The sequence below is a fragment of the Callospermophilus lateralis genome, chromosome 9 (assembly GCF_048772815.1).
Source record: "Callospermophilus lateralis isolate mCalLat2 chromosome 9, mCalLat2.hap1, whole genome shotgun sequence".
In the NCBI taxonomy this organism is placed as follows: Eukaryota; Metazoa; Chordata; class Mammalia; order Rodentia; family Sciuridae; genus Callospermophilus; species Callospermophilus lateralis.
The window spans coordinates 69980588-69993764 of NC_135313.1; the positions used below are offsets into that span (position 1 = coordinate 69980588).

Here is a 13177-nt window from a genome sequence, read left to right on the forward strand (position 1 = left end):
CATATCTGACAAAACCCATTGTTTGGAAAACCAATGTGTCAACTATAAGCCAATATTTTTATTTTTTTCCACCAAGAGATTTATTGGGGGGCTGTTTGAAGGGGAAGAAAAGGAGAGGCAGAGAGCAGACAGAAGAGAGAAAGAGAGCAGAGAGAGAAAGTATAAGCCAATATGTTAAAAAAATATTATTGGAACAAAAAAAATCAAACCATATTTTTATGAGATATTTAAACAAAATAAAAGAAAAATTCTTAAGTTATACATGTTTAGTATGCCACTTTCAAGAGAAATATGTTAAGAGAATTCAAATTAAGGTGCTTTGCAATTGGTCCTGTTTTCTTATTCTTTCAAAATTAAATATTTTCAGCAATAATGTTTATGATTAGAGCAAGTTTCAGTAATATTCATTACTGATACTTAATAATAAAATATTAATATTATAGCCAGGTATGGTTGTGTGCCTGTAGTTCTAGCTATTTGGGAGGCTGAATGCAGGAGGATAGGATAGCAAGTCAGAGACCAGTACCAGTAATTTAGTGAAACCATGTCTCAATTTCAAAACAGGGCTGGGGAAGTTGCTCAGTGGTAGAGCACTTGCCTAGGCCCAGGACAGAAAGGAAACATAATTTTATAATACTTTTATTTATGTCCTGAAATATAACTGAATTCCACTGTTTACTTCCAGATATTTAAAAATATTATTTGAGTAATAACCACTATTATAGAATAATACAGGAACATGTTTATATATGACTTGGGATGGAAGTCTAATGTTAGCATTCCTACTTATATTTAATCTATTTTCTTCTGGAACATTATTAGTAAATTTTGAGATTGTAGAACTGTTGACCCAATCATACATGTATAGAGCTTGGCCTCTGAGTTAATTAAATATGAGTTAATAATATATTATAAGGAAATTATTATCCTTATTACAGTTATTAGGTAGTTACTCAAATTATAGCTTGAAAGGAAAATGCAGAGCATGGAAAACTCAGGATTAAATTATGCATTTGAACCTTAGGCCAGCTTTTACTATAGAGACAGTTTGCTGCTAAAAGAGAAATTGTGTGTCATTGAAATTAAATGCTTTTCGGGGGATGGAAGATTCCAGTTTTTAATGAAATTACTGAGTGTGGTGTAGTGAAATGATTAAAATCTGTATTCCGGGAATGTGGCAGGGGAAAAAAATCAATAAGTGTAGCACAGCTTTGCTGCTCAATGTGAATCCTGAGAATGAAATAAACTACTACAAAAATAATAATTAAAAACATATCAGCACATTAATTTATTTAGCATCAGTCTCCTGAGACATCATCTTCACTAATTTTTAGCATACATTTTACTATGTAATGAGCAGACTTCTTCTCAGATATCCCTATTAGACAGGCAGTATTTCTGCCCTTCCCCCAGAGCTCCTGCATTGCAATCATTGTACTTGCACTTATTATGTTACAAATGACCGAGGTAAGGCTGACATTCTCAGTGCATGCAAAAAGACCTAGTCTGCCAGCTTTTTTTTTTTTTTTTCCTAATGAAGCAGCTTTGTGAAATCTCCCCATGTGTTAATACTAATGAAGATCCTCCAGCACAATTAAAATCACAGCCAGTGGTTGAGGAGAAAACATAAAACAATAGCATCTTTTAAGATACATTTATCCTCATATGTATGTATAAAATATGTGTGCATGGTCAAATTATTCTTTGGTGGCTTAATTTTTACTTGTTCTTCATCCTGAAAATTAAATTATGCAATTTGTAATTCTATCAACTTTTGAGATTTTAATGTGTTGAGAGAAAAACTCTACCTCAATGAATGAAGTTGTTTTTTTTTTTTTGTTTTTTTACATATCTTCATGGGTAATAAAGTGTTACCATGAGTAAGCTCCCCCCCCCCCTTTAATAAATCATTTTAGGAAGCTGTTTTGTGGGATGTGGGAGGGAATAAATAGGGTGCACTACCTTTAGTTTAACTTGATTGGTTGCAGGATGTGGGAACTGTGGGGGGAGTGGAAGTTTAAAAACAAAGTTGGAAGAGATTGTGGGGATCAGACCAATAGTACATCGGGTGTATAGTTAAGAGAATGGAGTAAATGAGCTATCAAGTTTTACTCATAATCTGATTTTCAAAAAGGTGTTTAATTCTACAGTTAGCTATCTTTTTTTTTTTTTAAGTTCTAAGAAACTGGAAAAAAAGATTGAGATTACTGTTTACAGTTTGTACGAATCTTTAAAACAATTTACTATTTTAACATCTTTCATGTAAATTTTATTTTAACTCAGTGCATAAACATCACAGCCAGTTTTAACTCGCCGATGTAAAGGTAGTAGCATTTTACCATGGTACCATTTTGCATCTTGGTTTTTGAATCCTAACATCTACAAATTATAGGCATATTAATTTAGTTGGTTTTGTAGACTTCAACAGAATTCTGAATTTGCGATTATAAAAAGTTTAGGTGGAGATGGTTAAGCTATGCAATCTATTAATCAGTTTTTTTAAAAATAAATGTTCAATCCCGTTTTCTGTCCTCTCTTCTTTTAAAAGCAAAACAAAACATTTAAGTTTCTTAACTTTTTTCCTGGGACAAGGAACCATGCAAACTCCAAGCTACAGTATTCTTGGAAAGAAGCAGCAACCCCCTCCCTCCCTTGGCTCCTTTAGGAGCTGATAGGTCATTTATTATTGGAACTGAAATGGTATAAACAATTCTCTCTCTTTTTTCCCTTGTTAACAGCAACTTTCATTGTTAGAGAGAGGAGAGAGAGAGAAGCCTTGTTGGTTGACGTCACTTGGTTCATGAAGCCTTCGCCTAGAAGTGAAGCTGCTGAACAAACCTTGAGAAGAATCATCTCCTGCTTCAATCTGCTGCTGGATAGGAACTAATCAGAGAGAGAGAGGCGGAAGACGGAGAAGGAGGGAGTCAAGGGCTTTTCCGATCACCAATCTCACCTCCACTCCAACTCTCTTTATACTTTTGTTGCAGAAATTATAACAGAAATAAGGAGGTGGTGGGGATTCCAAAAACCTTAACCTTCAACCATCTGGGGAAGGAAAAATCCCATCCACCGCAACTCTCAGTTCGAAAGTAAAGGTGAGTTAAAAATCTTCGGGTGTGAAGGGTATGGGTGAAGCTTGAAAATTTCAAATGTTTTGAAGCCGGTAAAAACAGAAAACGAGAAACTACGCTCCTGCGAGCAGGGAGGACTCCGGAGTTGCTTATCTGGAGACGCTCGCCCTGCCCGCCCTGCTCCCTGCCGCCGCTGTTTACCCTCGCCGGTCGGTGTGTCTCTTTGTTGTGCTGGCTGGAAGGCTGGGGTGATTCTCAGAGTTCCGAGTGGAGTTTGGGGGAGGAGGACGCAGAGATGTGCGGTCCTGGGTGGGAGGCTGGGGGTGCGGTCTCAGGAGAATGTAAACTTTGTTTCTAGCTGCCAGAGCGGGACTTCGGGCTCTTAGGGCCCTGGGCCGCGCTTCCCGGGCCGGGGCAGACGCAGCCGCCGCGAGTCCGCCTCCTTTGTGCCGGCCGCCCTTCTCGGCCGCCCAGGCTTCGCGTCTCCTTCCTCCTCCCCTTCGACTTCCAGCGCTCACGTCTCCGCCAACAGTTTTGCTTCTTAAAAAACAACCTCTGGCAGCGTTGCGATCGCTGTTCCTACCCCGGAATATCCACCGCCTGCCCTACTCCCCGCCGGGGTAGTTTCAAGATTACCCCCCCCCCCACCCCCGTCCGCCTACTGCTGCCCTTTTTTGCCTCCGCCCCTTCTTCCCTCTAGGACTGATTAGTTGCGTCTGCCCCCCATCCCACCCCCCCAATTCGGGCCTAATTTCTCTCCCTATGTACCTTGAGGCTCTGGAGTTTCCTGAAAATAAGTGGGGGGTGGAGGTGGGGGGTGGGGCTGGTGGGATTGGGAGAAGATCTGGATACCTGGGAAGGTCTGTGTCAGAACGCAGAAGGTTTGAGAAGCTTTGCTTTCCCTACTGTAATGTCTGTGAATCGGTCTCATCTAGCAGTTCTTCCCCAGGAACGGCCGTCAGCTCTAAACTCTTCTGCTTCCCTCTTGTAATCTTCTTGTCGCTCCCCTCCCCCCTTTTGCTTTTTCGGTTCCCTTCCCCTTAAAGTAGTTCCAGGAACCCCAGAATTGGGATTTGGAAAAGGAAGTGTTTGAAGAGTCAGAGCTGGCCCTGCTGTTTGAGAGATTGTCTTTTCTTTTCTCTCTCCCTCTGTATTTATCTTTTGTGTGTTGCTTCCTTATAAAGAGAGAAGCAGCTGCAGTCCTTGGCCGAGTTGTTGAAATTTATCCCTTTGTGTATATTACAATATCCTCCATTTTTTTTTCCTGCCCTCTAAACAACAAGCGTTTCGCCATCTTGGGCAATTTTTATTCCAAATCTCTCTGTGTGTGTGTCTATTTTTTTATTTTTGAGGAAGGGAAGGAGGCCATAGAAAGGCCAAAACTATGTCTGGATAAGGCTCAAAGTTTAGGAAATGTTCAGGGGGTCCAGTGACGTCATGTAAACTTTATTGAGAAAATTTTCCCAAAAGTAAATTTTTTTTTTTCTCTCAAATTTCCCCGTTTCAAAGGATCTTTTAACTTAACAGTTTAACGATAAGTTGTGTGGCTTATTTTTGTATTTTGCTCTCAAAATGAACTGACAAAAGTCTGCACATTTTGTTTGGTAACAGGTGGAAGATTGTGTGCAAAAAAAAAAAAAAAAGATAAACTTTTATTTTTTTGTCATTAACCTAGTTTTTGTGTACATATTTCTTATGGTTGTTTCAAATTTATAGTCAGCATGTTCCCTTGTTTGCCTCCCTATAGATTTTTCTTTAATTAGCTTATTAGTTAATATTTATGTATATATTACTAGATTACCTTGCTCCCCTTTTGTAACTAAGTGTTCTGCTTTTTGTTTTTTTTTAATATTTTGAAAAACAGCTATAATAAAAATCTCAAAATACTAAATGCTTTTCAATTTTAGTAAATATTATTAATTCAAACCATTGGCAAAAATTTAGTATGTAAAAGGCAGAATAGATTTTAATTCATGATCTCTACCTATGAACTATTTGTCAGCCATTATGAAAAGATGTACAGTAAAAACTAGTGTTTTAATTTGCTTGTCTAAAATAGTTTTTCACCTCAGAAAGTTGGGCTGGTCACATGATCAAACTTAATGATACACTCACTGACTAGTGTATAAATAAGAGACACTGTAAATTGAATGGGAAAGTGGAATTCTGTCTCCTGTAGTCATTTTCAGTCAGCGTATTTACATCTCTTCTAACAAGGACATGAAACTGTCTGTATTTAATTTGCATTCTCTTTGTCTTCTGGGTTGGAGAAAAACATTGGCTACAATTAACTTAAAAAAACCTATTATAAATAATTCTGAATATGTTAAAAATGTTTGTCTAAATTGTAAAAACTTACAATGTAAACGGTATGTGTTTAATTTCTGTATGTTTTCAATTTCTGTTATTTGCTATTTATCCAGGAATTTGCTTTATGTAAAATGCTATATAGAGAAAGCTTGACTGAATTGAATGTATGCCATTTATGTGAATTGTAGGTAGGTGAAAAATGTTTAAATAGTTAAAAGCACATAGAACAGATGGTTCTAAATTATACATGCAACAAAGGACTGGAAGATTTGGCAGATTATAAATGGCAAGCAACAGAGGATAAGCAGTTTAAGAAAATGGTAGTTAAGTACATTGAATGTCTCACACCTATTGTAAACACTACATATTATTGTCACTGTGTTTCATAATCAATAATTTAGATAACATTATGACACTTGTATATTTCAAATAGAAAAAAGTGAGATTTTACAAATATTTGCAATGAGTTGTTGAATGTAAAATTATTTTAAGTCTGTGATGACAGTTTTTTTTTTTTTTGAAAATCAGATTGTATGATTTGAAAACAAGATGTTAGTTATGAGAACTTAATATTATGTTCATATAAGGGTTTAAAGAGAAATAAGAGTAGGTACATATTTTAAAATCCAAATAATAGAGCCTTTACTGTTGCCTTAGATTAAATTAGTACTGAACTAGAACAACATTTACTCTTACAAACACTTAAGATAAAATATTTTTAGACTGTTCAGTATTGGAAATGCATTTGTTAGAATGCTATTGGGACTATTTACTAAATATTAAGTGGAAATGATATATATTAGTTTTAATTTTTGAGTTTTGTGATACTGATTTTAGTTTATGAATATAGTTTACTCTAAATTTTTAAAATGCAAGGATTTTATGTAGTTTTTGCGTTTCTAAAAGAACATTTATTTATATTTAGCATTTTCAAAAAATTGGAATAACAAAGTATTCAACTTTGTAGAAATTTGTTTTTATTTTTTATAAGCCATCATTTAAAATGCATATAAGACTATAAAGGAAATCTTGGAATTTTAATTCTGTTGCCCTTTCTCCCATTTCTTTGTTTGCATGTTTATTATAGAACTGCAGTGTAAAGGAGCAGATGTTTTGCCAAACATCCTGATGTGTTGCTTTTTCTTATGGGAGTGTATAACTGTTCCTTCTGATGCATCAACTTGACAGCTGGTTGATTTCATGGAGCTGCTAAGAAGCCATTAGTGGTGTCATTGAATTGAAACAGAACAGTCACTCCCAGCTTGAACTGCAATTGTTAATGTCTTTGTTGCTACTTTTGTGTTACTATACAAAATGTAGGATATCACAGTTGTATGAAAGTTCAGGGTTTCTGTCTTACCTCCTTGAATTAGTGAAAGCGTATGTTAGAACTTGATGACTTGTAGGTTTAAAGATTTCTCAAAGAAAAAGATATTAATTCTAGTTTTTGAGTTTTTGAACTAGTCCTTGTTAGAACTACCAAGAGAAAGAGTGTGATTTAACTCAAAGTAACAGTGATTTTTGATTCGTAAATGAAATTGTTATCATCATGGTTTAATGATTTTTAATATATTTGATTTCCTAAGGGATTAATCAGATTACCTAGTTTGGTTTTTAAGAGGCTTTCGATTAGATAAAATTAAACATCTTTTATCATAAGATCTTAAAAATATTGTTGTTTATTTAATAAAGGTTGACTCGTTTGGTTTAGTGTTCTTTTAAACTTTTTGTAGGAGACAATCAGAAGAGAAATAATTATTGGAGTAATAAGCTATTTTGTTTTTAATTTTCTGTTGTAATTCTGTTGTAAGGAGGCCAAAATGTTACTTAAAAATTCTTACAAACTTATCTAAATTATTCTAGTAATTTAGTGATCTTTTAAATTAAAATTCTATTTTGTTACAATAACTTTTATCGATAGTTGAAATGGTGATACTAAAATGGTGTCACTATCCCACTGGTACCTAAGTATTTTGTACTTATTTCTAAGTATTTGCATGGTTTGGTCAGTGGGAGGAAAGATGAGAAAGAGGAAAAAGGAAGAATAAAGAATAATAGTAACTGACAAAACACATTTTTAAAAAATTTATGTAAAAAACATGAAGTTGATAAGATGGTAAGGATATAGTGTGTTTTATTACTATGTTAAGAGACTTGATCTATCCCAGTGTTTACTGATTTTTAAAAATTTTAGACTGTTAGATGTATTAAGCATTTAACAATTCTTTAAGAAGCAAAAAATTTATAACATTTAAAATAATTTGCTTGTTTAAAAAAATAAATATTTAAGTTGTGAAATTTATGGTTAGAATGTATATATATCCTGAGGCAAATATTATTTTATATATATATATATATATATATATATATATATATATATATGAGGCAAATATTATTAAAAGGTTTTTCTGTATAATATAAGCAAACTTTTAATGCTTATACCCCTGACTGATTCTAGAATTATTATTACCTGAAATCATGTTTATGGAGACACTTTCCTTTTAAGTAGGTCATATATTACTTTGACTAAAAGTAAGATTTATATTCGGATAATATGCTTTCTCAAGCCTTTTTGTATAATAATTTTAGAACTCCTTAAAAAGAAAATCTTTGTTACCTTAGACTGTGATTTGGTTTTTAAGAAATATATTTATTCGTTGCATATTTATATCAAGCCAGATAGTCATATAAACCACATAATGATAAATTGAGTTACATATTAAATATAAACTACTTTCAAAGGAATTTCAATGCTTAGTCTACTTTTAGAGATAATATAGTAGCCACCAATAAGCATCCTACAATTTAAGTGGGAGTTTTCAGAATTTACTTTCTTAAAGGAAGGTAATTCTGAGTAGAAGTGTCAGAATTTAACTTTGTAAGCTTTTCTGTTACCATATTAACTTTGAAATTGTGGGTAATAAATATATTTAATTCATTTACAACAAATATGGATTATAAACTATTGGTAATATCTACTGAAAGCAGGAAAATTAAATGCATTTTTATGATTTTCCAATCTCTTCTGAGTGCTACTTGATTTGTGGCAAGTTATAATAGAATTTGAGATGTAAAATGTTTTAAAAGTCCAGATATTTGTAAGTTAAACATCAGCTTTCTCAAATTAATAGGCTTTATAAAAATCTGGTTAAAAACAAGGTTTTATCCCACATATATAAATTGTTATATAGTGTAGTTTTGATTTTTTTTAATAAAATTAATGCTTTAAAAATTTTTTTTATAATTTATAAAATTTGGCATTAATTTGGCTTTTGAATACCTTTTAGTTACATATATATTATTTAATATTGGAGACAATAAGGAGAGTAATTTGTAGGTAAAAATCTTTACTTTGTGCACATGTGTACATGTGTGCATAAGAAAAAAAAGCATTTCGTTTGAACATGATTGTTGCATTGGTTCTTTATATATATATAGACATAATTGTGTTTTTTTCTGTTTTCTCCTCTTAACACTTTTTCCACAAACATGCACTCATTAATCAAAGATGGTGCACTCCTGCTGAGGGCAGAGAGGTTCATCATATTGGCAGTCAGTTTGGTGTAAAAGAACGGTGTACTGAAGCTCTTAACTCGCTGAGACATAAATAAATCTATGGTCTTTGTATGCAAACCCTGGAGGTTAATACTGTATAATTCAGCATCCTGTCTTTATTTTTATGATTGATGTTTTTAAATGTTTGAGGCTTAGTGCAAGTCTTCTAATAGATCAGGTCTGACAATCTGATTGGCTGTAGTAAGAAAGCCTTAGGTTGTCAGAAGGACTTTGAGTATGCTGCAGAGATTTTGATATTTTTTTTCCCTACAAGATCATTGTCATATTGCTTGAGCTGTTATAGGAATGTACTAGTGATTGACATTCCCTGCTGTGATAATGGACCTAGTGCATGAAATGCCAATAGTTTGGTCCTATTTGTTCGGAAGCTTACTGCTATTTGTATCCTTAACAGAGCTAACATGTAGAACAAGCAAAACTACTGGGATTTCTCTGTAGAAATAGTGCTGGGATTTGGCTTTAACATGAATTGGTTGCATATTCATAATTTAAGAACAGCTGGTTACAGCAAGCACATAGTCATTTACAAGCTATTATAAACCGTTCCACTCACACATGAAGCTTGTGCTTATTGGTGATTTTTCTTTTCTTTCTTTTTTTATTGATCTACCTGCATTTAAAATCTGGTCACTGCTGCTACAGAAGCTCTTCATTTTAGCTGTGTTTGCAACACAGAACAACCTCAATTTAAAATATTAATTGAAACTAAATTCTCAGTAAAATGAAGAAGCTTTAAAGGAAACAAGAGGTCATGTCTTATGTATCATATATTTAATCTTGGTCAAAACCAACCAAATATACAAAACTATATTATACAATCTTTTGTAATTTTTGGAAAGTAATGTTTTATGATTTTGTCCATAGATAGAAAATTTAATTGTTTTTGGCTTGAAAATATTGTTGATTATATTTTACAAGTTATATATAGTTTTGGGAAACAGCATTAACAATAGATTGTGATTAATTAGCTGTAATTAGTCTTAAGAGTAGAAAAGTGATAGTACTTTTAGTTTATGAGTAACGTAAAGCAAGATAGAAAGGAAAATTTATAGAACTTTATAATTTGATTAGGATATTACTATATTAAAGCTACTCTAAAAATTTTAGAAGGAATCTAATGAGTAGTCTTTTTTGCTTTTGGGGGCCTCTTACAGTATTTACAAGGTATGTGTAAGTTAGTCCAGCAATACTGGTTTTCTGCACATTATCAATAGCGATTATAAGGAGAGAGGAGAAAACCTCTCTATCCCAAGTTTTCAGTAAGAGTGGGAGGAAAAAAATGGTAATTGTAATTTCAGATATTCTTTTATGAATCAAAGGGAGCAATGCCTTGATTTGTGTATGAGAAAAACAAATGGATACCTGAGTGATTTATGATAATGCATTTATATTGAACTTTTCACACAACATAGTGTTAGGTTCACATGTACATGCATGTGTTTGTCTCCATGCCGCGTGATAAAGTATCTCTCAGCACTTCAAGGTTGAGAACCAGTCCTCAGAGTGTAGTTTACTCTTTCTTAGCTTCACAATTGACTAGATATGTTGGTAATATAACAGAATATATGGCCAAGTTTGATCTAGCTGTTAGTAGCCTGTACACTTTTTCAAAATAATAAATTCAACAGTTATTAAAGGACGAGGTGTATGTTTCACTTTTGAGTTGCATAGGATCACAATTTTATGTATACAATTAAGTTGCCATTATTTGAGGTCACATCGGTCATTTTGTGAATTACTCCTTGCACTTTTTTTTCTCTCTCCCTTTAACAACTGTCCTTTCAGGTATTACCTTACTTGTTAGCACCTCAGCACTGAATAAGCAAAGAAAATAAAAGGAAGTAAAATTTAAATGTCTAGTTTTCCCCACTTCTTGATTGTTTAAATTGAGAATTGTTCTTAGTTTTTTGCTAAAAGAAATATCTTTTCTAGTTCTAATTACAACAAATAATTTTATTTAGAAAAGAGAAAGGGTGAATTAATGGGCTGAATTTTTTATAAGTAACTAAGCAAAACAAAAAAAAACTTAGGAAATTTTGTTTGTAAAATGAATTGATTAATGCCGCACACGAGAATTATAGGTGTTTAATACACTTTTATTGTTCTAGTATCAATATTAAAGAAAAGAGGGGGCAGCTGCCTTCGTTTTTCAAGTTTATACAGAATACTGTCTCTAAGCATGCCTTTGGAGAGTTATAGACAGAAGTTTGTGGAAATTCAGAATAGGAGAGAGATGGCTTGTTGTAGGAATAATTATCAAAGGCTCATTGGATTTAGGAGCATTGAACTAGATCAAGAAGAATGAGTGAACTGTGGACAGATATGGTGGCACATGCCTGTTATACCAGAGGCTCCAATGGTTGAGACAGGAGGATCGCAAGTTCAAAGCCAGCCTCAGGAACTTAGTGAGGCCCTAAGCAATTCAGTGAGATCCTGTATCTAAATAAAATACAAAAAAGGGCTGGGGATGTAACTCAGTGGTTAAGTTCAATACCCAGTTCTTTATACACAGATCAGTAAGAAAGGATCCAACAAAGGGAGGATAATATGAGCCTCCAATTGCTAAAATTCATTAAACTACTCCCTTGGGTGTCTGGGGTTGTTGTTCTGCAACCTTTTTGAGGTCATCTCAACCCAGACCTCTTCCACTGAAAGGAAGAGAATATGTCAGGGAACCCTTCCCTTTCTCCATTGCTTTCAAAATGGACTGCTGGCTTTCTCTGAGGAAGGTGGGTTAATCAGTTTCTAATCATTCATTTTAATCACAGGCTAGTTTGTGGAGGTCAGGTTAAAACCTACAGAACTGCCCTTTCTGGTCAGAGGTATCCCAAATCTTCTGTTGTATGTGAGGTTTTCCATTCTTCCTCATTTATTCTATGCTTTTGTGAAATTTTTTTTTTTCTTGAAGCTTACTGTGTGATCATACCTGCTAATAATATTGAGCATAGAGCAGAGTGAATAATCACCCCTGTTACCCTTTTCTCCACTTGGTGGAGAAATTCTCCAAATTTCCCTCCAAGGGAAATTTGATGGTGTAGAGTCAAAAAATATTTTTATTTCTTTTAGGGCTGGGGATATAACTCAGCGTTAGAGTGCTTGACTAAACTGCTTGAGACCCTGGGTTTAATCCCCAGTACCACAAACACACACACAAATAAAATTATTTCTAGGCAGACTAGTTGGACTACCATAGGCACATCCATGGGGTCAAAAAGCAACAGAACTTGTAGTCCTTATTTTTAATAATGCCAATACTGAATTGCACTAAAATTAGAAGTATCATTTGAGAGTTTGAAAACAAGGAAAGATTTTTAAAAAAATTCAAACATAAAGATGATAAAAGGGGATGGGTGCTTTGTAGCTCCGTGGTAGAGGCTTGCCTTTCACATGCGAGGCCCTGGGTTCGATCCTCAGCACAACATAAAGATAAACAAATAAAAATAAAGTTCTTGTGTCCATCTACAACTAAAAAAATTTGAAAAAGATATAAAATAGTCTTATATATAATGTTTTGGCTAACAATAAATTTCAGTGGTTTGTATTTTCCTAATTTCATTATTATTACATAAAAATGAAATTTATTATACTGTACAATAATAATGAAGTTTGCTTCCTTTATTTGTAATATTGTGATAAGCATTAACTTTTATGAAACTTGTCATAAGAAAACCTTTAAAACTTTTACATAGGGGCTGGAGATGTGGCTCAAGCGGTAGCGCGCTCGCCTGGTGTGGGTGCGGCCTGGGTTCGATCCTCAGCACCACATACAAACAAAGATGTTGTGTCCGCCAAGAACTAAAAAATAAATATTAAAAAATTCTCTTTCTCTCTCTCTCTCTCCCTCTCCCACTCTCTCTTTAAAAAAAAAAAAAACAAAAAACTTTTACATAGGTGGGTACAGTTGCAGTACCTGCCAGCTACGATGGACGCTGAGTCAGGAGGATCACTTGAACCCAGGAGTTTTGGACCAGCCTGAGCAACATAGTGAGACCCTATTTTCAAAAACAACAACAAAAAATATCTTTTACACAATCATTTTTTTTTATCTTGCACAAGGATAAGTTTTGAGAATAGCCATACTTCCTATGTTTTCTAGTTTCCATGATGACATGGTTATTGAAATACACTTCTGATCTTCCTTGTGAAAAATGTAATTTTTAACATAAATCATTGTGATGATATGAGAAGCAGCAAAATCCATCTTGAACATCTGAGAAAGT

At 33.9% G+C, this 13177-nt stretch overlaps 1 protein-coding gene across 8 annotated transcripts in view; it reads left to right on the forward strand.

The window, feature by feature from the left end:
• The first annotated feature begins 2826 nt into the window (after positions 1–2826).
• Baz2b (bromodomain adjacent to zinc finger domain 2B) overlaps positions 2827–13177 on the forward strand; it is a 264182-nt gene continuing 253831 nt past the window's right edge. For 7 of the 8 annotated variants that reach the window (XM_076865719.2, XM_076865724.2, XM_076865722.2 and 4 more), the window contains exon 1: positions 2827–3095. The gene's annotated coding sequence lies outside the window, so the exon portion shown is untranslated. Of the gene's footprint in view, positions 3096–3914; positions 3932–13177 lie in introns of those variants that run through there. The other variant, XM_076865720.2, reaches the window with a different exon arrangement.